Source organism: Ailuropoda melanoleuca, chromosome 15 (genome assembly GCF_002007445.2).
Source record: "Ailuropoda melanoleuca isolate Jingjing chromosome 15, ASM200744v2, whole genome shotgun sequence".
Lineage (NCBI taxonomy): Eukaryota > Metazoa > Chordata > Mammalia > Carnivora > Ursidae > Ailuropoda > Ailuropoda melanoleuca.
Genome location: NC_048232.1, coordinates 26,777,136 through 26,802,183, shown reverse-complemented (window position 1 = coordinate 26,802,183; position 25,048 = coordinate 26,777,136). Strand labels below are relative to the sequence as shown.

At 46.2% G+C, this 25,048-nt stretch overlaps 1 long non-coding RNA gene across 1 annotated transcript in view; it reads left to right on the top strand.

Moving 5' to 3' along the window:
* The window catches only part of LOC117796274, a 34,815-nt gene extending 10,863 nt beyond the window's left edge, over window positions 1-23,952 (top strand). Inside the window, exons 2-4 of the long non-coding RNA XR_004620649.1 lie at window positions 21,320-21,388; window positions 23,239-23,445; window positions 23,911-23,952. This is a non-coding gene — a long non-coding RNA (uncharacterized LOC117796274). The remainder of the gene's footprint in view (window positions 1-21,319; window positions 21,389-23,238; window positions 23,446-23,910) is intronic.
* The last annotated feature ends 1,096 nt before the right edge of the window (window positions 23,953-25,048 follow it).

Genomic DNA, 25,048 nt, shown 5'->3' with positions numbered 1-25,048 from the left:
CATTAGCATCACCTTTATCTAGGATACTCTGTAGGATAGGACATTAAAGATGATACCACTGGCTCCCATGTCTAGAATACGCTGCAGTATCCAGTATCTAGTTGCTTCCTAGTAGAGCGATATCCCACATAGAGCTCATTATGGCATTCTTAGCCAGGCAACTCACCAATTTCTTGGCCTTCTGATTTCAGACATACTCCTAAAACTCTTCAAGTCCAGTTTCTAACTCCTGGAAGGCTGTTGTTGTAAGTTAAGAACAGGATGCGTTTAAACTAGTTGCACTCCAGTATCAAAGCGAGTCTCTCATCTTCTAACACAAGTCCGGGTAGAAACTAAAATGACAAAGTGATGAAAAGGTTTTCCAATGATTCCACCTCCTACAAAAATCTCTGCATTATTTACTTCAAAGGATTTTATCTGTCACCACTTTTAGGAGTTTCTTGGTAAAACTATTCTAATATCCTTTCCAATGGGACTCTGATTTTGGGAGAGTTACTTCTCCTCTTTTTCTACCAGATCTGAAACTTATGTCTCCAAAGTCTTGGCTGAGTTAAAATGCCAATTCTTTGTTAAACATAGAAACAATATGTCTTTAATTTTAAAGTCACTCCCCTTAAAATACTTACTGACTACAAAGAGGATGAAGACTGGCAGACATTGCCTTGCGTGATCAAAGTGCACATCCCCAGTAATGGGACAAATTGAAATTGTGGACCACTGATGGGATGCCGTGATGGGAACACAGTATCGCTTCTGTGATATTCTTGCCAAATATACATAACCTGAATTTAATTATGAGAGAAATCAGACAAACCCAGACTGAGGAATCTTTTATAAAATACCTGGTCTGTCATCTTCAAAGGTGTCAAGGCCATGAAAGTCAAAAACAGACTGAAGAACGTTCCAGACTAAAGAAGACTAAAGAGATATGATGACAAAAAGCAGTGTGTGCTTCTGAACATACTCCCTTTGCTATCAAAAATGTTAGAAAAATTGGTGAAATTTTCATGGGGTCTGAGGATTAGGTGGCAGTAATGTATCACTTGATTTCCTGCTTTGGATGGTTATATAGTGGTTATGGAGGGGAATGTTCTTGTCCTTTTTCAGAGGGGATAGGGCATCAGATTAAGAACTCACTCTCGGAGTGCCTGGATGGCACGGCGGTTAAGCATCTGCCTTTGGCTCAGGGCGTGATCCTGGCGTTCTGGGATAGAGCCCCACATCAGGCTCCTCCGTTGGGAGCCTGCTTCTTCCTCTCCCACTCCCCCTGCTTGTGTTCCCTCTCTTGCTGGCTGTCTCTATCTCTGTTGAATAAATAAATAAAATCTTAAAAAAAAAAAAAGAACTCACTCTCAAATAATCTAGGGGGAAGAAGTTATTCGTACTGTACTTGCAACTTTTCTGTAAGTTTGCGATTGTTTCAAAATCTAAAAAATGTTTTTAAAAGTATGTCTTACATATGAGGGAACTAGAAAAGAACGTTTGTAGGGTTTTTTGTTTTTTTGTTTTTTTGGGGTTTTGGGGGACCAACTAGCCCAGAAAAGGGTCTTCTTTGCTAACATATCTTTCTCAGGGGTGACATAATACTGCTCTAAGCTTAAAGCACTGTCTTCAAAGATGGGCTCAGCATTGAAATTAAGCAGACAACTGTGAAAAAGAATTCACAACTGTGGGAAATACTGGCCCCGGCTTAAAAAAATAATAATAATAATAAATAACCTCACATGGCTTTTATTTGTTATTTCAAACCTAAGCCTGGTTCAGGAACCACAAAATATGTGGTGTCTCTGCTGTCATGCTGGACTGTTAGGAACTGCTCACTAATTAATGTCCTCTTCACTTTACCATAGTTCTCTCTGCTGAAGGGTTTGGAGAGAGAGAGAGAGAGAGAACTGTGTTCCTTTGACTTCACCCTTCACAACAAAGCACTACGTCTTCCTAATAAGGCTGTCCACACTCTCAGACAGAATTAGCCACGTAATGCAATTCAAGTTCTCTGTGCATGGAATGTCAGACAGCAAGACAAACATCTATTTATATGTTTAGTGATAATGATGCTTATCTATTATTTAATAATTTCTCTTACATTTTACAAAAAAGGCTATGTTCTTGGTAATGATCTTGGCTTGCATTCCCAACCAAGCAAGGGGAATGTGAAAGTTGTCAAGACGCTGCCTGAAGTTACAGCTTGGTTTCCAATTTTGCCCATTTTTACCATTTTAAAGCTGAATATAACAAACAGTTAACAAGTCAGGCATAATCTAAAGGTGGTGGTAGCAAAGAATGAGTTTAATTTGGCCAGAGGCCTAGAACTAAGTCTCTTTTCTCCTGAGAGTCACATTTTATTATGTTTGAGGTGCATTCCCTTTCTGGTTTGTCCCAAACTAAATTGAGAATGGAATGCGCTCCAGTACAAACAGAATCCAGCTTGACAATAAAACCAGGGCTAGGCTTGCCGGTAATATATTGAAGTGTTATCATCAACAATCTTTCTGGAGGAGAAGGAAAAAGTCAGTGTCATTGTTGATGTGTGTGAAAACTAGGGGTTGTTCAAAGCCACCGATCTGTCCCTTCTCCTCCCAGCATCCTTCCCTCCTGCCATACATGGGGAACATGTGTGTGAGAAAACACCCCATACCTACCCGTCCTAGTGGAGGGCTTTGCTTTGGACATGGGTACACTCTTGAAGGGCAACCCTTGGGGGTGAGGGGTGAATACAGGGAGCAGTGGAGGTAAGAAGTGGTAGCGATGGGAAAAGATAAAAATCCAAGCAATCAGTGCTAGGGAAGGCAGGAGGGAAAGTCTTCTGAAGGGGTCATCGGAAGGATTTGAGAGAGATTCTTTGGATCCAAAGATTCTGGGCAAAGAACAAGTTTGTTTTTCCTTTCCTTAAAAGAGACAGGTGTCTTGGGAGGACTTTGGCTTGGGAAAAAAGTCTTTTTCTAACTCTGAGTCATACAAAGAGCATTCATTCACTAGGCCAGGTGGGAGATGTCCCAGAAGAGAACAATAAAACACTAACTGAGATGAAGAAGCCTCCATGGTCCAGCCGGCATGGAATGCTGCGAAGAAAACTAACTTGGGCAGCAGGCCCCTGACCAGATTCCCTTGAGATTAGCTGAAGCTGTGACCACAAGAGAAGACTTTGAAGACTGTGACTCAGTTTCCCTACCTGTAAAATGACTGACTTGTTTAGGGTCTTTCTTGGATCCGTATTTCCTGACTCTGGTCATTGTGAAGACCGAGCACAGCAAAAGGAAGATGTCATATCTTGCGGAGCCGTGCTCAAGAACCACCTCCCACAGCTCTGAAATGGGGAGAAACAGGGTTCACAAAACGCAGCTGATGCTGTAAGAGGCCAAGACTCAACACCAGCCCTGGCTTCAACTGTTGCTTCAGAAGCTCGTCTTCGTGGGTGGGAACTCCAGCTGGAATCCCACTTGCTTTGAGACAAAACTCTGAGGTCCCCTAAAAATTAAAGCTACAGAGAAGATGCTGCTCTTAATAATAGGTGCCACCTGCTGAGCCCTTACTAAGCACTTCCTTTATTAACCCATGTATCCTCTCTATAAATCTGATCTTCAGTTTCACAGATGAGGAGACAAGGGCATAAAAGCCTTGGGCACCTTATGTTAGGTCATGCAGCTGGTAAGCTGGAGGCTATGATCTGAAGCCTAACAGACAACTGCTGTCCAAACTGCTCCCACCCCCACCTCTTACAACTTGGTGACATCTCTTTCTGTTGTCTCATCAATACTCTTTTGTTTAACTCATCAATGTGAACATCACTGACACTACAATAAAATGAAACCCCTTGGTAAGGAGCATCAGCCCTACATGATCTGTCCCTGGCCACCATGCCTGGTGTCCCCTTGCTCTGCTGTCCATCTGCATGTGATAGTCCATATGTGAGGAGTTACTTGACTTCTCTGAGTGGACCATGCTTCCTCCCTGCTTTGTTTCCTTTGCCTCGTAACCAACTCACTGCCATATCCATTTAGCAAATTCCTGATCAGACCTCAACCCTCACGAGGGTGACACCTTCTAGTTAGACATTTATGACCCTTCCAGGCAGAATGAATCATTCCCTTCTGTGTTCCTCTCTCGTCTCTTTGAAACTTGTACATTTCTGTGTCACAGGTCTGAGTCCATGGTAGCAGAACTGCCTGTTTACACCACATCTGTTTCCCCACTGAACTGGGAGACCCATTGCATCTTATTTAGTTTTGTGTTCCCAGTGCCTAGCACATAGTGGGCTTTCAATAAATATTTGCTGGATTGAATCATGTTACTAGGTAATTTCCGATATGTGTATCTTCCCAAGGCAAAATTTAGCACATAAATCCTTGGAAAGCAGATAGGACTCCCCCCTGGAGTATATGAACTAGAGCTGGGAGTTTTGCTAATGTTATGTAAGTATTTGTTAGGCAGTAGAATAAATGAACAGATACTTTGTAGAAAAGCTTTGATGTGAAATGGATAAAAGGGAAATCTTGATCCAGTTATCAGGAGAAACACCCAATTTTCTGGATATTATCCACAGAAGTAGCCAATGAGGGTAAAAATGGTGGACAGTGAGGAACAAATAATTTCAGAAACAGAACAACTAAAAGGGTCAAGCAGGGAACATTGCTCTTTAGATTAAGAAGAGACTTGATAATACAACATTAATTGATATCTTGTTCAATGAGAAATCTGTCTCCAATTTTTATTTTCGTCTCAAGGTTACACTGTTTACAGTAAACCAAAACTGCTCTGATGCATAGTGCCATTGACTAATCTTTCCACTAAATGCCAAAAAAAGAAAATGCTTCTGGCAGTCTATAAAGACAAGTCCATCTTCTTTGTTACTTCTTTATTTTCTCTTTGTCCAGTTACTAGTAAATAGTTTTATGGGTCTACAGAATGCAGGGTGATGAGATTTCTGACCATGAGAAAGGAGTTTCACAATCTATAATATAAATCTTGGAAAGTTATGCTAAACCGCAGAGGAAATGTTTAAACAATGACAGATTCCCTTTTTATCTTTTTTTCAAAAGGATTTAAATTTCTTTTCAGTAATTCTTATTTCCCATGGTTAAATTTTATTGTAGACCCCAACTTAATCTCATCACTCCCTAAAAACACCTCAGTCTCAAAGGTGGCCTCAAAATTTGGATGGGAGTTTGTTGTTGCCTTTGTTTTTAGGTAGCAACTACCTCTATGTCCCCTTATTTCCTTCTTCTTTACTTCAAAAGACACAGTCTTTGAGGGGAATAAACGAGCAAATCTAAAGTGTGTTTAAAACATGTTCTTAATTGTTTCTGTATGTCTTTCTGGAAAGAAGGACTTTTTCAGAGAAGGAATAGTCACGAACATTACTGGTAGATAGAGTCCATCTGGAAAAGTGTATGAAAATCACATAGTTTTAGTCCTGGCAGGGGTTGATGATCTGGCCCTACTTTTGCAGATGAGGAAACTGAGGCCTTTTAAGCATCTTGGGGAGCTCCCAGGTGCCAGCTGAATGGGGCCCACAGTCCAGGTTTCCAATGCGTAGCCAGTGCAACTGTTCACAACCCCACGGTATGCTAAAGTCTGCTATTGACTGTGACTCTGAAAGAGGTTGTTGGTTTAGGAAAATTCCAACACCAGGGAGCATTCTCTGTTAAAGAAAATGCTAGGTAATAAATCTACTTTACAAGCACATGTGCTGTTCAACGGCAGGAAATGGAGAGTAAGTAGCACAGCAGTGAGGCCAGTCATGGGAGAGCACCTGATTAAAAAGAGAGAGAGAGAGAGAGACTTTTAATAGAGATTTTTGGAATCCTAACACAAATGATGCTGCTTAAGGATAAATAACCCATCAGTAAAAAACGTGATGGACTCTCCAAGTCTTAGAAATCATAGAAAAGGGACCAAATAAATTAGACATAAAGTCAGAAGGGAATGAGAGAAATTTGGAAATAGATGCAAGGTAGCTAAAGAATTTTCATAATAGACCTGAATAGTGTGAGTTTCGATATTTCATTACAATGAAAGGGTTGAGTTAGAAATGGATAATGTGCAAATGGGCAAAAAAGTTAAGGTACTTGCTCCAGGTACGATAAGGCAGAGTTGAGAAGGCCCACATATCAGATGTGATAAGTGTGGTATTAGGGACCCTCCGGAAGGCACCGGCCAGATGGAGACAAACAACTTCTTGCATAGAAAGTACTTTCCTGTGTCACTAGACGACCCATCTCAGCTGTCCCAGAGATATCCCCATGGAAAATGGACTAGAGGACAATTCAATAACACATAACGAAGTTTAAAATGTGTAGAGCCTTGATCCAGCAATTCAACCCCAAGGATTTAATCTACAGGTGTCCTTATGAATACACACCAAGTACCCGCATAAGCATGTATCCCGGTACTATTTGTAATTACAAAGAGGGAAATGATGTAAATGTCCATCAGCAGGGACTGGTCAAGTAGGGAATGTCTGTATGAAGGGAAGGAGATAGAGATTCATGTGAGCTGCTATGCAATGCATAACCTGTTACCTGTCATGTAAAAAACAGGGCATGGGCTTACGTATGCATAACAAATTTTCAGAAGGAACATAAAGATCTGCTGCCTCTGGTTACCTCAAAGTCGCAGGAAATTAACAATACTGACAATAATATCATCTGTCTTTCTATAGAGCTAACGTATGGTCTTTACCTGAATTAACAGATACAATCCTCGCCGCACTTCTCCGAGGTAGGTATTGTGCTCTCCATATTTCGGACAAGGAAACTGAGGTATGGGTAACTTCAGTAATTTGCCTACGGTCACCCAGGCCACGGTGGAGGTGCTGGGTTTGAACCCAGGCAGTTTGCCTGCAGTCTGTATTCTGAATCTTAAACTAAAACATTTATTTTTCATTGTATATCTTGCTTAACTGTTTGAATTCTTTTGTTACCATATTTACCTAGGTTTTTTTCTGTTAAAAAACAACACAAAACAAAACCAACAACCAATTAAAAAAGAGACTGGTTGGCTCTTCATCCCTTCCTATCATTAGAAGCCCAGAATGGTCTTTAGGTGGAAGGCCCATAGGAGGGGGCCAGCAGTGCCGGCAGGGGTCCAGCTGCGGGAGGCGTGGAGGGTAGGGCGTCTGCCCTGCACCGGCGTGGCACGGAGGGCACGCACCTCCACAGGGAGTACCTCGCCCATCTACAGGCCGCAGTTCGTTTCTTTGCTTACAGCCCTCCATATTGAGGGAAGGTTTACTGTTTTTGACCCTGCTGCGGAACATGCAAAAGTTTGCCTCACGTAGCTCATTTCATTGGCTTTTGGCTCTTCTGTCATGTTTTCAATGGTCCTAAACATTTTTTTTCCTGCAGAGGGGTGGGGGCATTTGACCTTTCTAGGCCAAGCAATGATTCTTAGGAAGTTGACTCCGAGAGAGACTGCTGTTACACTTCAGTTGCAGGCAAGGTAGTGAACTTGGTCAACCAGCCTGACGTCCGAGTAAAAGCAGGAACGGCTGCCCTGGTGATGAGTGACATGACCACACATGCTGCCATGCTCCAGGTGCACCGAGCCACGCAAGGAGCATGGCGTCTTCCTAGCCATCCATTTTTCTCTCTGGTTCAATATATTCTAAAGCTGAATGCAAAATCTGCTTGAAATGTTATGATAAAATACCAGACAGTTTATATTTGCACTGTGACTTCTGTGGATGCCCCTGAGCTTTGGAGATAACTTCACTGGCTTTCAGGTAGGGGTAGGCTGGTGGAGATTCCTGAAAAATACTCCCAGCGTGTTTGTTGGTGGGATTAAGGATGATAGGGTGGGAAAGTCAGAAAGGGCAAAGAGTCGAGCTCATGGAAAGCGGGGTGACAGGTAGGCTGGGCTCAGCTCCCTTGGAGCTTTAGCGGGTCATAGCACAGAGTTAGGACTTCCTCCTCATCACAATGGGAGCTGCAAGAGGGTCTTAGCAGATCACTGATAGGATCTGATATATGTTTCCTGAAAGGTCACTCTGGTGGCTGTGGGGGAGGGACAGTTGGGGAAAGAATGGAATCAGAGCCAATGGGAGGCTGTGGGGTATTCCAGGTGAAAGACTCCAGTGGCTACAATGACAAGAGCTGGGGTTTGGGATGGTGAAAAGCAGATGGACATGGATTGGGTTGTGGAGTAGAGCCATTAGGATTTGCTGATATGGGAGAATGAAGTAAAAAGGAAGCAAGGAAGACAACTGGGCATATGGAGGTACCACTTACTCAAGACCAGGAAGACTCTGGAAGGGCCAAGTGTAGGGAAGGAAGAGGAGGAAAAAGTCTGTTCTGTTTGGGTTTTGCTCAGTTTAAGATGCCTATTTGACATTGAAGAAGAAATGTCAGATATGTAGTTGAGAAGATTAGAGCTAGAGACAAGATGTGAGAGAGAGAAAGAGAGATTAGAATTATGCATGGCTATGAATAACCAACCATCCCAAGCATCAGTGGCTCAAACAATGACAAGGCTTATTTCTCTCCCACTTAGCTGTCATATGGAGGGGGCATGTCAGGGCTGCTATGGGGCCCCACAGTGCCATCAAGGACCCAGACACCTGTCTTCCTGCTTCATCACACTCAGCATGTGGCTGCTCTCCTCAAGGCCATCCATGGTCTAGGATGAGCCGTGGACCTCTCCCCATTAATTCCACACTCTAGGTAGCAGGGAGAGTGGGGGAAGGCACAAGGCCGCGCCTTCAGTTGACTCGGTGCCCTTTGAGGAGTCTTCCTCACATCCCCCCTTGCATCTTATTATCCAGAACTTAATTACACGGCTGCAGGGGAATGTGGGAAACGTAACCTTTTCAGAGGTGCATCACCTCCCTTAATAACATCTGTCACTAGGCTTCTAGATAATGGGTAGAGTCTCAGCTATAGAATGATTAGTGTGTAAATGTATTTATGGCCCAGGTGTTGGATAATGACATGGTCAGAGAGAGGAGGTAGCATAAGCCACTGCAAAATGCTTCCGGAACATGGAAACATGAAACACAGGAGCTCGGCTTGGCTTGAATCAGTCTTTCTGTGTCTTATTCCTTGAGCCTTATGTTGTTAAGACCTCCTATTTCCCCTTCTCCTGTTGACCCACTTTACACTTACACAATTTTGTTGTGTTTGTTTCGTACACTCTTTTAAGAAGCCTTTCTAGAACAAGACAGTGAGCGTGCCAATAAACAAATCTTCAACTCCTCTTCCTCTGGTAGAACAGGGAAAGAAGGCAAAAGAAATAGAGAGAGAGAGGGAGAGGGATGGAAGGAAAAGGGACCAAGTGGGGAGCAAAGTAAGTGGCTGAGACTTTCCCTGGGTGGAAGGGAAAAGTGTCTATTGCATGGTGTCTATTTCGATGCGTCACCTGGACAGACTGGAACCCGGATTCAGACTCTCAGAGCTTCTCTTCAGCCAACTGCTTCCTGGGATCTGTCCAGAGAGATGATCAGGGAATAGCATTTGACCAGGAGTAATGGTTATGTAGGCAGCTGTTGTTGGCAAAGGACGTGCATATTTTTCTTGATTAGCTGTGACCAGTGGTTTGTGTCTTACGGAAGAACCTCTTAATAATGGAAACAGAGGAGAGCTCTACGTATGTAATTATACGAAGAACCTTGTGATTCCAGCCGTGGCAATGATCTGTGCTCCAGACCTCCTCCTCCTCCACTCTCATTGATGGTGGCTGAAACTGACAGCCCAGGGTCCAGGTTGGTGCCTAGATAACTCCAGAGGTATATATAAAGTTAGGACACACTCTGAAATCCAAGAAAGATGTAGGAAGCGCAAAGCTCTATTTGACGTATATAGTGCCTTCCTCGAATCTTGCTTCATGGCCATCATTATAAGTTCTGCAAACAAAGGATCCTGTTTTGATTCCATGATTTGGGGGGCAGAACAAGTCACTCCAATTGCACAGGGGCCTGGGGAACCCACTGAAGCCAGAATGACTAACAGATGGTAATAGTAGTAGTGGGCTGCTGGAGCTGGAACCAGAAAGCATACTGGAAATCAGGGAAATTCACTCTTTTTAAGCCTCTCACTACTTTCTCCAAAGCAATGATAGAGGGGCCACTACCAGGAGCATGTGGGTCCATACGGTCCTGCTGTGCAATTGTCAAATGGCATCCTTTGCTCTGGCAGGTGTGGTATCCAGGCCCAGGCTCAGGTCAGTGTCCTCGTCGTGAGGGCAACCTTGGCTCCTACCTGCTTCACATATCCTACCTGCCACAGGTTGGGGCTGTCCCAGTGCATCAGGCCTTCGGAGTGGCAGACTCTGAGACAGAGGCCAGAGTGTAGAATGTTTCCGGGAGATCAACCCCCGTGGATGGGAGGGGGCAGATATGGGCAGAAGGAGAAGTCAAGCTGCAATGATGCTCCATTGTCACCTTTGGCCCAACCCACAGGGAGCTACAGTGGTGCTCTAGAATTGGACCAACGTGATCAGGCTTCTGGACCTCCTATATGGATCAGCCACTGGATGTGGGCTACCCTGGAAAGGGTGTGATTTTGGGTGAGGCCACTCTCTCTGCAGCCGAGGTGATCCCTGAAGTGGCTGACTGCTGCTGCTTAGCCACCAGCACTCCCAGCAGCAGGATGACAGGTCCTTCCTAGAAGAAGGACCTAGAAGGCCCATCACAGTACCTATCACCTCAAGCTATTCCTTAATATCCTATTTTTTTCTTCAAGACTGTCTTTTATACTAAGTTTAATCAGGGTTCAGCACTATCCCAATGTATGAGGGGCAGGAAAAGAAAAACACTTTCCTGCAAATTGTCTTAGGCCCTGGGCTCCCTTGGAAAAGACTTGCCTTACTATGATATTCAGAGAAAGCTGTTTTTATTCCAGTCCTTTTGGACCTTTCAATTCTGACCCCAAATTAAGCATACTGCTACAATAAATGTTTTGGGACTCCCAGAAAGGGTCAGAAAGGGCAGGAGTTCACTGGGTCCACTGGGGCTGGCTTTTGCAAGGGAAGGTCCTCCCTATCTATAGGCACCTCTAGTGAATCAACCACTGTCTTAGTTGCCCACATCTGCTCTGAGATAGTCATGCTGGGAAATTCTCACAGGAACCTCATATTCAGCCTCGGGGAGAAAGCCGAGTGAGAGACCCAAGAAAGAAGTTGGTGATGGGGCTCTGAAGGGAGATGTGCTACCCATTGCTTTATTCCAGGTGGCTAGGGGGAGAATCCCTGGAAATATAGGTGAGGGATGAGGCAGGGTGTTCTCACGGTGAAGGGTTCTATTTCCGGGGCGAGACTCCCTGGTCAACCTCTGGCCTTGCTACATATTAGCTCTGTGGCCTTGCAAAAGTTACTTAATCACCCCATGCCTCAGTTTCCCCAACTGTGAAATAAGGAGTAATAACAGTTCCCACCACATAGGGTGCCTGTCAGGATGAACACACATGAATCACTTAATAAAGTGCCCAACAGAGAGTACGCTCAGGAGATGTAGCTCCAAGAAGATGGAAAGCAAGAAGGATCCTGCCAGCTTGGGGGTCAAGTCAAGGCCAGTTCCTCCTACACAGAGCAGTCTTCATTGGAAGAAAGCTGCCCATGGATTCAACCTCAAACAGAAAGTTCTGGGAAGTTTTCAGATGCTTTAATGCGATTGTTTATCTAGTTAGAAGTGATCCGTAAGGCAAGTTTTGCTCTAATAAACAGAGCAATTTGCAAGGAGGTTTGGGTTTTATTCTTGGAAAAAAGGGTTACAGATGCTACAGAGAAGCAAACAGTGATCTGCACCCCGAATCAAGGACACTAAACGGTAAACCGGAAAGACTCAGCCTCAAAATTGCTTTTTTATTGAATTACTTTCTTTTTTTTTTTTTTTTAAGATTTTATTTATTTATTCGACAGAGATAGAGACAGCCAGCGAGAGAGGGAACACAAGCAGGGGGAGTGGGAGAGGAAGAAGCAGGCTCATAGCGGAGGAGCCTGATGTGGGGCTCGAACCCATAATGCCGGGATCACGCCCTGAGCCGAAGGCAGACGCTTAACCGCTGTGCCACCCAGGCGCCCCTATTGAATTACTTTCTTAAACAAAGTTTGTTTTTAAGCAATATTTAACAAACCAATCTGAGCAGGAACAGAACTCCTGCAAACATAAGAGATGGGATTTTCATACAGTAAAAAGAGAGCATAGCTTAGTAGTTAAGAGCTGTTCTCTTGGGGCGCCTGGGTGGCACAGCGGTTGGGCGTCTGCCTTCGGCTCAGGGCGTGATCCCGACGTTATGGGATCGAGCCCCACATCAGGCTCCTCTGCTATGAGCCTGCTTCTTCCTCTCCCACTCCCCCTGCTTGTGTTCCCTCTCTCGCTGGCTGTCTCTATCTCTGTCGAATAAATAAATAAAATCTTTAAAAAAAAAAAAAAGAGCTGTTCTCTTGAATTCAGCTGCCTGGGTCTGTTCCCAGCTTGGCCTGATACCAGCTGTGTGATCTTGGGCAAGCTACCTAACCTCTCTGAGCCTCTGTTTGTCCCAAATATGAAATGAGATGCTAAGAATAGAATCTCACACATAGCTTGTGGTAAGACTTGAAGAGGGCTGTGTGTGTAAAGTGCTGATCATAGTAAACCGTCATGAATTAGTAATGTTATTCTAGTAGTAATACATAAGACGAAACGCTGAACAAACACAAGGCCTTTTTAAAAACTCCATTTGCACTCTGTATTAGGAGGCATCACATACGCAATGCTGCAGTAACAAAATCCTCCGTATCTCAGTGTCATATGAGACAAAGACTGAAAGAGATGGGGGTGGGGACAGAGAGGAAGAGAGACACAGAGAGAGATTTCTCTGTCATACCTCACATCTAGCACACACTGGCGGTGGGCAGAGTTATCTCTTGGTAGCTCCAGGTGCAGCAGAGGAACGGGGAAGCGGAGAAGCAGGCACTGCCTCGCAAATGCTTCCACCCCGAAGTGACACAGTCCTCTTCTGCTCATATTCAGAAGCCAGAGCAAGTCCTCTCTCCCTATGAAACCTCAGGGGCGTCACAGCACTCACCAAGCACCAGGTACCCAGGAATGCTCACCAAACTCCCCTGAGCATTGCAGTTCAGCAGGAGCGAGACATGAGTCCCCCTCGGACAGAGGACACCAGTCTCTGTAAGGGATTCTCACGGGCTCTCCCAGTTCACCCTTCTGTCCCAGCACGCATCTGTGTGGTCTTGTAAGGACTTTTTTTAGCAGGTATTTATGCCTATAAAGTCATAAATTAGCTTTATAAACTATTCAATAGGTAACGTGTTTAGTGATATTCTAGAACTCTAATTTTTTACTGTAATTTTGATCACTGTAGGATCTTCCCTACTAGAAATCATAACAGAAAATGCTGAGAAGTCAATGCCAATAGTTTCTAATTTAATATTTAAAGCCAAGTGTAAACCTAGATACTCTAACAATTAGCTCTCAGTATCACTTTTACTTCTGAAAAGACTCATCTTAAATCCCCTTAATTTTTAGGTTTTACATTATGAAAATATGAAACACACTTGAAAGTCTTGTGGAAGGTCCCACTTTCTCAGTTTGTCTGTTTCCTTTCTTGGGTATCATTTACTTTCTCCTAGGCTAGTCTTTCCTGCCTAAGGAAGTTGGCTTGAGAAGCTTGACTTGGTCTGGATGCACCTGTCTTGTAGCTTTCATGGGCTGGTGGTTCACATGGCGTCTCATCAGCAGGTGCCCGATGCCATTTGTCCACCTAGGGTGATGTGCAATCAAGCGACAAGGGCAGGTGGCAATGACCCGAGTCTTCCACTGTCAAGTTCCTCACCAGTCCTTCATCTTGGGCGACTGTAGTCGGAGCAATCATTTCATTAGAGGTTGCAACAGGTTGTTTTTAAAAAGTCATTACCTTTTCACGTTTATTAGATTCCTTCCATAAAGTGATTTTCCCTCATCAATGAGGGCTATTTCATTATCCTCCAATATAGTTCATACAAGAAAGGCTGGATAGGGGTTTAATTCTTTCCCTTTAAGTGCTCATTTTCAAAGTAAGGATTTGGTGCCCTACCTAGCTCCAGTGGTGTCTAAAGAGTTTTGTTTGGTTGTTTTTGTTTTGTTTTGTTTCGTTTTTGGCTTCTTTAGTGGGGGATAACAGACTGTCTCTCGATAATGATGATGATGAACTCTTGGGTTTTGTTAATGTATTCAATGTGTTTCAATCAACTGTATTCACTAATCTTTTTTATTCTTATATTGCTCCATCTTTGGCCCATGGGACTTCTTTCATGGTGGCTCCTACATCCTTTTCATAGGACCCAAAGCCTCTGCTATCTGATATTACAGCACACGACGTCTCAGCTCCCCTTGTAGATTTCCTGCCTAGACCTGGAGGTAGCCATTCCTCCAAAGAGCCCTGCTTCCTTCTAGTGTGTCTACTGATTACATTGAGAACACACAATACATGTCTCTTTCTGTTCATCAGCCTGAACGTGAAAGATAGCATCTATTCCTACACCACCCGTCCCCAAAGCTTTCCACACAGTGGCTGTACTTTATCCCAAAGGACCGGAATAGACGATGTGTTGTGATCCCCTCATAAAGCCCTATTGCATTCCAAATGTGTAAATAATTTTATTCTCAGCATTTCCCTGATGCAGCTGTGAGTCTGAGAGCTAACAGATACTGTGAGATGTAAACTAAGGCATAAGCTAATCTAAGAGAGATGTGGGGATACATGCTCATGGGACATCGGAGGTCAAGGGAGCATGAGACACAGGTGAGGGGAACAAAACGTAAGGTGGCCGCAGTTCTCACCCTGAACACATGTGCTGCCCTGAGGGACTGTCCCCTTTCTCTGGGAACATCACTCTCCTGGAAAGAGACAACACAGCTTCTAGAAGGATTTCCAGGGAGCAGGGAAGGAGAAAGGGAACCCCTGACTGAGATCAGCTGAATACACCCAAACCACCAATGGGGGAACGGACACCAGAGACAGACCTTGTCGGGTCCACAGCCACCAGGAACCAGTGACTTGGGAGACCCCTTACACTTCAGAAGACAGATGAGCTGATCCAATGAATGAACAAGGGAACATTCATGCCAAGCTCCCTTGAATCCGAGTAAGGGAAAATGTGTACAAATTATAAATATCAATCAACTGCCAATTAAGTTCTTGAATCACTGGCAACTTGGAATTCAGAGGAGAGCTCTTCTGAAATGTGGCATTGACCTTCTAGACAGGCAAGGCAAGACAAGGATAGGATTTAACCCTTCGGGCCCTCTAATGGCGCAGCAGATTATCTTCCAGAGCAAGGCAACGTTGATCTCTTCTCCTCTCCAACTTTGCGCTCGGAGTGGGAGAATCCCCCAGTCTGCAGCAGCATACGCGGGGAGACAGAGGATTGAGAGGCTGGCTAAATTTATGCTCTGGGCTGTGGTCCATCTGCCGAGCCTCATTGTTCAATTAGCAGAGCTCTCCTTTGTAAACCACGTGGCCCACCGCACGGTGGATTTGAGTCTCTGCCACCCACATCATTTTTGTCCGGGCAGTCACTGCTCAGTGTTCTGCGAGTCATTGCCCTCGCTTAAGACCATACAAGGTTAGGGTTTGTGTCTACTTCGTTTCCAAGGTTCAGCTCGCTAGGTCCTGCAGGATTTCACATACAATTCAAAGGAACCCAGAGTTCTGCTGCTCCCGGGAGAAGAAATGTGAATGCATAAAACCTGTGGTTGACATAGGGGAGAAATGGACCGGGAGACGCTCTGAACTCTCTCGGCGAGTTTATCCAGGTGGGCTTTGCAACATACTTTGCTCTGAAATTCCCTGTTCAGGCAAAGCCCAGCTATTTTCAACAGACACAAAGTTGGCAGAGAGCCCCGCCCCCATACCCCCCCTCCCCCATGACAGGCCTGTTGACGTCCTGTTACGCCTGCTTATGACAGTCTGTTTTCTGAGGGCACAGAAACAAGCCCGAGATGGTTTTGAGATAAGCACGCTCGGGGCATGCTGTCCTCAAAGCAGAGCGTCTGTGATCACGGTGCTGCTCCTGAGTACTGAAATCCAAGGAGAAAGCAGCCCCCACAAACCTCTTGGGGGTGGGGGTGGATTTTGAGCACAAGGCTGAGCATTTATGTTTCCGCCACCTGTCCCCATCTCCCTCCTCCTTCCCCTGTTCAGTCCCTCCTCCCAGGAAAATAACCCCCAAGTCTGAGCAGGGCCAGTGTCCAGTAGGTTAACACTGGTCGAATGCCAGAGTGAAGGGGATTACAGAGACCGTGGACGTGGCAAAGAGATCTCACATGGGGGTATCTTCAGGGAGGGGGCCCCATCCCCACGTTGTCCTGTCAGGAATATACTTTTGAAGACAACCGGGAAAAATTTTCGTTTTACAAGAGGAAGATACACTTTCAGTTGGTAGAAGGCCTCCACTCCTCCATCGCTAAGAAATTACAAGCATGTGGAGAAAACAGCTGTAGGGAGACTTCCTAGCTAGACTCCTTGACCTTGCTTTGTCCCCATGCAAAAGGCAAGTCGCAGCTGCGGCAGCTGGCACACTTGCCTGCCATGTAAATGCCCCAGTGGCCCTGCATTCTATTCTGGAAGCTTCCAGAAGGATCCAGGGGCCCTGAGGAATGTGGAAGGAATGTCAAGGCTTGCTTCAAACTCCTTTGGAAGGTCAGTGAGGTAGGAATGTGAGGCCCAGCACAAACCCAGCTCTTCACGGCCTTGCCTTTTTGTCGCCAATCTTGTTTTCGGGCCCCTGCCTGGGCTGGAGGCAGAAGTAAGTGCCAGTGGCCATTAGCCTGTCTGAACATTTGCTTCTCAGGGCCCAAGACTGCACCCCTTAGTAACGTGCTCGGGAGACCCAGCCTGGGACACACATGGGGCAGGGCCCGTGCATGCTCAGCAGGATTCTGGCCTCATCTCCTGCACTCACCTCTTCTCTCTCCTGGCCTGATCCATGTGGACCACTTCTCCTCCAACCTGCTCCCCTTCTTCCATTTTGCTGCCTTCCCCTCTCTCAGTTCCTGTTCTTTTCTCCTTTCCTCTCTCTGCCTGTGATTTTTTTCAGCCCACACCACCTTTACCTCCCAGGCCACTTAACCAGCTCACTGAGTGCCTACTGTATACCAGGACTGTTCCCAGCGCTGCCTTGGGAATAAGACAGAAAGATCTCAGACCTCCAAAATGGACATGGTGGGGAGATGGTGAGACAGGCTGTCCACAAGGAAGCAGAGAGGTGAATATGGTGATTTTGGGAACTGAGAGATGCTGTAAAGAAGATAAATGAGAGAAATGGACACTGGAACACTGTTTCAGCCAGTTTGGTCATGGAAGTATGTTTTTGAGAAGGTGACATATACCTCAGACTTGAACATTAAAAAGGAGAATATTGTGTGAAGATTTGAGAGAAGATATGCAAGTGCAAATGTCCTGAGGCAGCAGAGAGCACAGTGTATCTGAGCCAGGGTGGCTGGAGCTGTGGGCCTAGAGTTACAGAGGAAGAAAATTAATTTTAAAAAGTTGTAATCTGGAGCGCCTGGGTGGCTCAATTGGTTAAGTGTCCAACTCTTGATTTCTGCTCAGGTCACGATCTCAGGGTTCTGACGTGGAGTCCTGGGTGAGTGTGGAGCCTGCTTAGGATTCTCTCTCTCCCTCTTCCTCTGCCCCTCCGCCCCAGTCACACATGTGCTTGTGTGTGTTCTTTCTCTGTCTCTCTAAAAAAAATAAATAAATGAAAAGTTGTAATCTGCAGGCAAGGGTTTGGGGTTGATTCTGGTTGTGTTCGGATGATGCTGGCAGTTTTTAAACAGGTGAGTGGTGAAGTAATGTTCGTGACTTAGGAAGGTTCTGTCTGGGCAGAGGCAGGACTGGCGGCCGGGGTAGCCCCGAGCTAATGGGCACCGAGACCGCTAGCGTAGCAGAAGCGGGGCTGACGCGAGGTCAGATTCAAGACACGTTTGGGAATTGGATTGGATAAGGGCAAAGTGACGAAGAGCTGAGATTTTCTGTTTGTTTCTCCCCTCTCCTCTTCCTTCCCAATGGACTGGTGCCACATACTGCGCTTAGTGGTTCTGAGCTGGGGAGAAATCAAAAGATGTGTCTTAGCCACGGCCACAGCCACAGCCAACTTTTACGGAAAATTGGTGCATATTAGAAAGGGCACTCCCTGTAGAAGAAGGTACCTCTTGCACAGTGCAGATGGACAGAGCCCACTCCAGAGCCCAGGGCTTAGCAAACCTGACATGGGCAGGATTTCAGACCCTCTTGCCCCCCTGGCTGGCTGCCTTAGGCTGTGCACAAGCTGGACAACGGTACCTGGTGATCATGGTCTGGGTCATATTACCTCCAAGATAGCTGTTAGGCATTGGGGTGGAGATGGTAGCGTGCTGAATGTGTGGGTCTGAATTTTGAGGGGCAACTGGGGCTAGGGATGTGAATTTAGGGGGTGCAATCACGTACAGGGTATAAAACCAGGAAATTAGATGTGCACGAGGAAGCAAAGCTGGCTAGCAAGTAAGCCCAGCCGCTCCATATGTAGCAAGCAGTTAGGAAGAGGAGGGATCTGCAGGAACTCAGAAGGAGCTATTGGAGAGAAGGAGAACCACCTGGAACCTAATCACCCAATGGCAAATGAAGAGAGGGTTTCAGGAAGTAAAGACAGGCTGTGCAGGATGGTGCTAGGGTTTGAGCGCATGAGGGAAGACCAGAGTATGCGGCGGGTAGAGTGTCTGGGGTGCAGGGTGGGTATGGAGAGGGAAGCTCCATCCCATTGGGCTGGGGAGAGAGAACTTTGGAGAAGCTGCGATAGAAAAGATGGGTGAGGGGGCGCCTGGGTGGCTCAGTTGTTAAGCGTCTGCCTTCGGCTCAGGGCCTGATCCCAGGGTCCTGAAATCAAGCCCCACATCAGGCTCCTCCACTGGGAGCCTGCTTCTTCCTCTCCCACTCCCCCTGCCTGTGTTCTCTCTCTTGCTGGCTGTCTCTCTCTCTCTGTAAAATAAATAAATAAATAAATAAATAAATAAATAAAATCTTTAAAAAAAAGAGAGAGAAAAGATGGGTGATCTTTTATTTTTATTTTTTTTAAAGATTTTATTTATTTATTCAACAGAGATAGAGACAGCCAGCGAGAGAGGGAACACAAGCAGGGGGAGTGGGAGAGGAAGAAGCAGGCTCATAGCAGAGGAGCCTGATGTGGGGCTCGATCCCATAACGCCGGGATCACGCCCTGAGCCGAAGGCAGACGCTTAACCGCTGTGCCACCCAGGCGCCCCAAGATGGGTGACCTTTTAAAAGACAGCTTTTTATGCTTGGGGATGGTCCAGTAGTGAGGGGGAAACTGAAGATTCTGGAGAGGTGCAGGGCTGCGGGGTGCAGAGAGGGATGGCCCCTGGTGCTGAGTGGCCACGGTCACCGGACAGCAGCTGGGTGGGTCTCAGGTGGTGGGACATAGCCTGGCTCCCCACTGCTTCTATTTTCTCAGTGGCGGCAGAGCGAGAGGAGGGACTATGAAGTCAGGGTCTCAGGCATGGGCAGTGACAGGCTTGGCAGTGGGCAGTGAGGCCGGTGCGGTGCGGGCTCAGCGCAGGGCTGCGGCTCTCTCCATCTGGGAGTGTGAGCAGGGAGCAGGCCAGGCCTAGGAGGGAGGGCCGCCAGGCCTGGAGGGTGTGTGGAGGAGCGGGGTTAGAGCAGAGGACACAGCCTCTTAAGGGAGGAAAAAGGAGAGGCCTGAAGTAAACAGAGGAGAATATAATTATAATCTTTGGGCAAACAAGACCCTTCTTCACTCAGTCACAAGAGCAGAAAGTATTAAGAGAGGATTTTTACCCAAACAGTAGACATGCGGAAGATACCGTAAAGGAAATCACAAGCGGCTCTTCCAGAAGGCGACTCTCTGAAGCATTTCTTTAGCCCAGGCCCTAGAGTAAGAATTTTCTAGGCATTCTTTGTACACCTTCCATACAGGACTCCAGCACAGGCTGGGGACTTGAACTTGTAAGCCCAGGCATTTGACTTTGTTTTCATGCTTCCTCAAACTTGGAGAGAATATTTACAAAACAGATGGCAATTTAAAAAGTTTGAATATCCACTGAATATTAAAAGCTTCTATAAACCCATCTGAAAAAGAACGCTCCAACAGAAAGAGAAGCAAGGAGCTAGCCAAGACCGGTCACAAAAGAAGGAAATCACGGTGACTGATCACATGCTCCTGGGCCATTGCCTCAGGAAGATAGGAGAATGCAAAATTACAATGATAATAAGACCCTATTAGTTTAACAAAGATGAAACCCTCTGGGCCTCAGGTAATGTCATATATTTGGTCAGAGTTTAAATTGGTGCGCCTCTGCAAGCAGCGACTTGGCAATATCGGAGACTGTCTTTTTTCTCTCAATAATACCGCTTGAGAATTTATTTTATGGAAATCAAGCACGCAAAGATATACGCTCAGAGATTCTGCTATTTCATTATTGGCTAGAGAAAAAAAGGAAATGGTACGAATGGTCACTAATAAGGAATTGGTGACATAAATTGTGGGAAGCTACAAAATACAATGGAAAGCTTAAAAATATTGAAGTGGAAGCAAAAGAAAGGACCCGTGGAAAAGCCTACGATATCCTGCTTAGTGAATAAAGGAAATCTGGCCCTTAGCCTGCTTCTCTTGAGTCTCGGAGGAACTTGTTTGCGTATGGAAAAGTATAGAATAATATATACAAAACTCTTCCTGTTCTTGCGGGTGTAGAATTTGGGGAGGCTTTCACTTTTGTTTTGTTTTCTTTTTTTTTTAAAGATTTTATTTATTTATTCGACAGAGATGAGACAGCCAGCGAGAGAGGGAACACAAGCAGGGGGAGTGGGAGAGGAAGAAGCAGGCTCCCAGCAGAGAAGCCTGATGTGGGGCTTGATCCCAGAATGCCTCCTGATGTGGGGCTCGATCCCAGAACGCCCAGATCACTACCTGAGCCAAAGGCAGACGCTTAACCGCTGTGACACCCAGGCGCCCCCTTCATTTTGTTTTCTATATTTCATTACTGGAGTTACATTACAATGAATAGATGGCATTTTCCTAGTCACAAAAAAGGGAATAAAATGTCGTATAATTAAGACAGCTCCCTCAGGATGGGAGTTCCTTTTTGTCTCTGTCAGTTTTTACCAGTCTCTTCCCTCCCTCCCTGCTTCCCTTCTTTCCCTCCTTCCTTCCTTCCTTCCCTTCCCGCTCTCTTTCTAGTAGTTCCTCTGCAGCAAGCCCCCAGCCCCAGCACCTGCGGAAGGGCCCTATCTGACAGGTGTTCTGTCCGGCCCCAAGTACAGCCGCTGCCTCACTCAGTGTTGAGCCGCATATTAAGGGCTGTTTGCTAACACACCTGTTTTCCTTCACCCTGCAGGAGCAGCGCAGCCAACAACGCTTGCTCGACCCACCGTGAGCAGAGAACTTCTCACGCTGAACACTCAAGGTAAATTGGTCCAAGGGTTCACGGAGGGCTCTGGGTAGACGGAGATCTACATTTGGTCCGCTGTTTGCCTGGGGCTTAGCACAGAAGTCACATCATACATGGTCTGTAAACGGAAGAGTGAAGGGATGAACGAATGAATGGATATTAATGTATGTTATAGAACATTTGTGGTTGCTGACGTGGTCTGCGCTCAAAACCATCATACGGGAGACCATTGCCACTCCAAGTGCGGTCTGAGCACCAGCATCGCTGTTTTCGCGTGGGAGCTTGTTAGAAACACAGCATCTTGGGCACATCTGAGAGGTGCAGGCAGTTGGGCATCTGACTCTTGGTTTCTGCTCAGGTCATGATCTTGGGGTCGTGAGATCAAGGCCCACATTGGGCTCTCTCCCTCTCCCTCTGCCCCTCCCCCTGTGTGCTGTCTCTCAATAAATAAAATCTTTACAAAAAAGAAGGAAAGAAAGAAAGAAAGAAAGAAAGAAAGAAAGAAAGAAAGAAAGAAAGAGGATCCTGGGCACCCCCTGCAGAATCGGATCTGCATTTGGACACTAGTCTCACTAATTCATATGCCTGTTAAAGTGCGCAAAGCCCCGCTTTTGAGAAAAAGTATCTAGCTTCTGGGTTTCTTTTTTTGTTTTTTTTCTTTAATTCCTGGGCTTCATGTTCTCCCTGCCTCTTTGGTACCAAATTATAGGACTTTAGAAGTTTTGCTTCAGAATGGCCCAGAAGAAAAGGCCCTAGATAGCTGCACACCTTTGCCAGCAAGGAGAGATTTTTCAGAGGGATTTTCTTTTTCATCAAGGACAAAATATCTGTGTTCCCACCCGGTGGCCAATTCTGCTTTAGCTTTGCCTGGTTCCAGCCACCCCCAGGATGGTCAGGATTAAGGCCAGAAGGTCCCTCTTTTTGGGTGAGTTGAGCAAGCTGGCTGTTTGCCCCCCACAGCCTGCACCTGAGGCAAGGCCTGGTGGCCCCGGGAAGCCACCGCTGGTGGGGTGTTTTCCATCAGAGCTCAGCTGCCAGGGACAGACTCGCCCTCCGTGCTGCTGGCCACACTCCTAAAGCCCCATGAAATCGGCCACAGCCAGACAGCTCTTCACAGACGGGCGGGGCGGGCTCCGCAGGGGTGTCCAAGATTATGACTGAGGGACCCTGGCAGGGAGGAGTGGAAAACGAGGTCCTGATTTGAAGCCCGAGTTGCGGTTGCTAGTCCCTTACTGCTCTCCAGCTGAGTGCTAATGCACGCGGCTCTCAGCCACGGGTTCGGAGCCCGGCCTCCCCTCCCTCCCGAGCAGGGCCTCAGCCAGTCTCCGCTGGGGGTGGCACCGTCCGGGGAGGACGGTGGCTGTGGTGGTTGGGCAGGCCCATGGTGACTCTCAGGGACACACGGCTTTATCTGTTGAAGAGCTCAGGAGGTAGCTGGGCTCTCCTTTGTCCAGCTACCCCCCCACCCCCACCGCCTCCTGCCTTTCTCATCCCATTTGTTCAAGGGCAGACAGAAGCAAGCTGAGCTGGGCTGGGATTAGTCTGTCTCCAGCTGCAGAAACTTGACTTTGTTACTGCGATAGTGCTGTCAGGATAAAGATTCTAAAGAGACGGCCTCTCTGCCATCTTGGATTTATTGAATGAACTTCTGCCAGTCTGTCTGGAATAGCAGAGATAAGTATAATCCCATTTTAATTGTATCCAAGGCTGTTGGATAAAGCTGGAATTTGATAAAGAGGGAAAATACTATTGCAACATGGGCGAAGTTTTGGGAGGCCGTGGAGCCCATTGTAGACCTACCATTCCCAAGTTCTTGCTGCTTCCACAAACAAAGCATTCCACAACGTGTTCTCGCATCGTTTCAGGTCCAGACAAAGATGGATTCAGGGGCCTGGCAACTACTGATTTGAGCTACTAGAAATTCAGCTGGTTGCTCGTCACCCCTCATCTGCCAGGAGAATCTTGATCATTGGCAAGAATTCAGTAGTTCTCTGAAAGCAAAGATGATTCTGCCTCTCGGGATACCTCCGCTCTTGAGAGACAACTGGGATGAGAAGCAAGAAGCATTCTCTGTGAGCACTTGAAATGAGGAAGCCAGGTGTTTTGCTGTGGGGGGGCGGTGGGGGAGGCTCCCAGCAGGGAAGGAGTTGCTGCGGGTGAGGAGGCAGGGGTGCTCGGAGGCCCATGGGCTCAGGATACAGGGCAGATACAGCACTTGAACTCTGCCCCTTGCTGACAAGCTGTAAGACTGGCTGACAAAGTTCTCCTTTTTGAGTCCCAGCTTCTTCTTCAGCGATAAAATGAGAAGAGCAATATCCTTTACAAGTTTGTTCCTTGAATGAGGGGACATCCCCTACAATACCTACTTCGGTCCCATCGCTCTGCTGCCTGTAGAATTAGCTCTTTCTAGGAGCATCAGAAGTTCTCCATGGAGGTGTGAGAGAAAAAATGGGATATTGTCATGACTCTTTTTTGTCTCTATCCCTCCAACTCCTTACCTGCCTCAAGTCAGGTATTCACATGTGCTTCCCTCCCAGCTCCACCTCCAGGTCTTAGAAAATCATGGCCATGGGCACCAGGGCCCCTCATGGGAGTAGGTCTTCCTAAGAAGTTCAAGTTCTCCTTGGAGGAGAAACATGCTGATTCCCAGCACTATACAAGGTATGAATGCATGTCCCAGATGTACCCCCCAGTCCCCAAAAGTCCTTTGGCCTCAGGAGAGGACCGAGTGGGGGTGGGGGGGAATGACGGGTGAAGGGGGTTGGGGGCAAGGGAAAGAGGCCACAAAAAGGAGGCATAAGCATCAGAACATTGGTGTGGGCTTGCTCTCTCTCTGATGCCAGATCATTTATTTTGTGGACGATATACCTGATGGTTTTACAGTGGAAACTCCTCCAACACCGGCCATTAGAGTTTGTAATGATTTTCTAAATGATCTCAGCAGAAACCCCAATTTCACAATGAGCCAAATGTTCACCACAGGATGCTGTCTTGAAAAATATCTGCCCATAGGTATTCCTGGATATCAGCTTTCAAAGCCACCATTTCTGTCATATATCACAGAAATATTTAGAAAAAATTTAGAAGCACTTTTAAAGAAATCTGTAGATCTTTGCTTTCCTTTTTTTTTTTTAAAGATTTATTTATTTATTTGAGAGAGAGAGAGCACAAGCAGGGGGAGGGGCAAAAGGAAAGGGAGAATCTCAAGCAGACTCTGTGCTGAGTGCAGAGCCCGACACCGGGCTTGATCCCAGGACCCTGAGATCATGACCTGAGCCGAAATCAAGAGTCGATTGCTTAACCAACTGAGCCAGCCAGTTGCTTTTCACCTTAAAAATTTGTTAAATATTTAAGACATTCAAAAAGGAATAAAAAATATTATTATGAACATAGCCATATATGCATCAACTGGTTTAATTTTAGAGTTAGAAATAGCAAATATAAAATATTTTTCTAGAATAAGTATTGGCGAGATAACAGTATATATAAAAGAAAGCAAGGGTATAATGAACACAGACTTCAGGGTGGTGGTTATTCTGTGTGGGGAAGGTGAGGGAAGAGGATGGGGAGGACCACGTAGCAAGAGGGTCCTGTCCAGAGGCTGTCAGGAACCAAAGTCCATTAAAAAAATTCTGCCTTTGGAATTCTATGAAGTTTTCCCTCAAAGACGTAAAG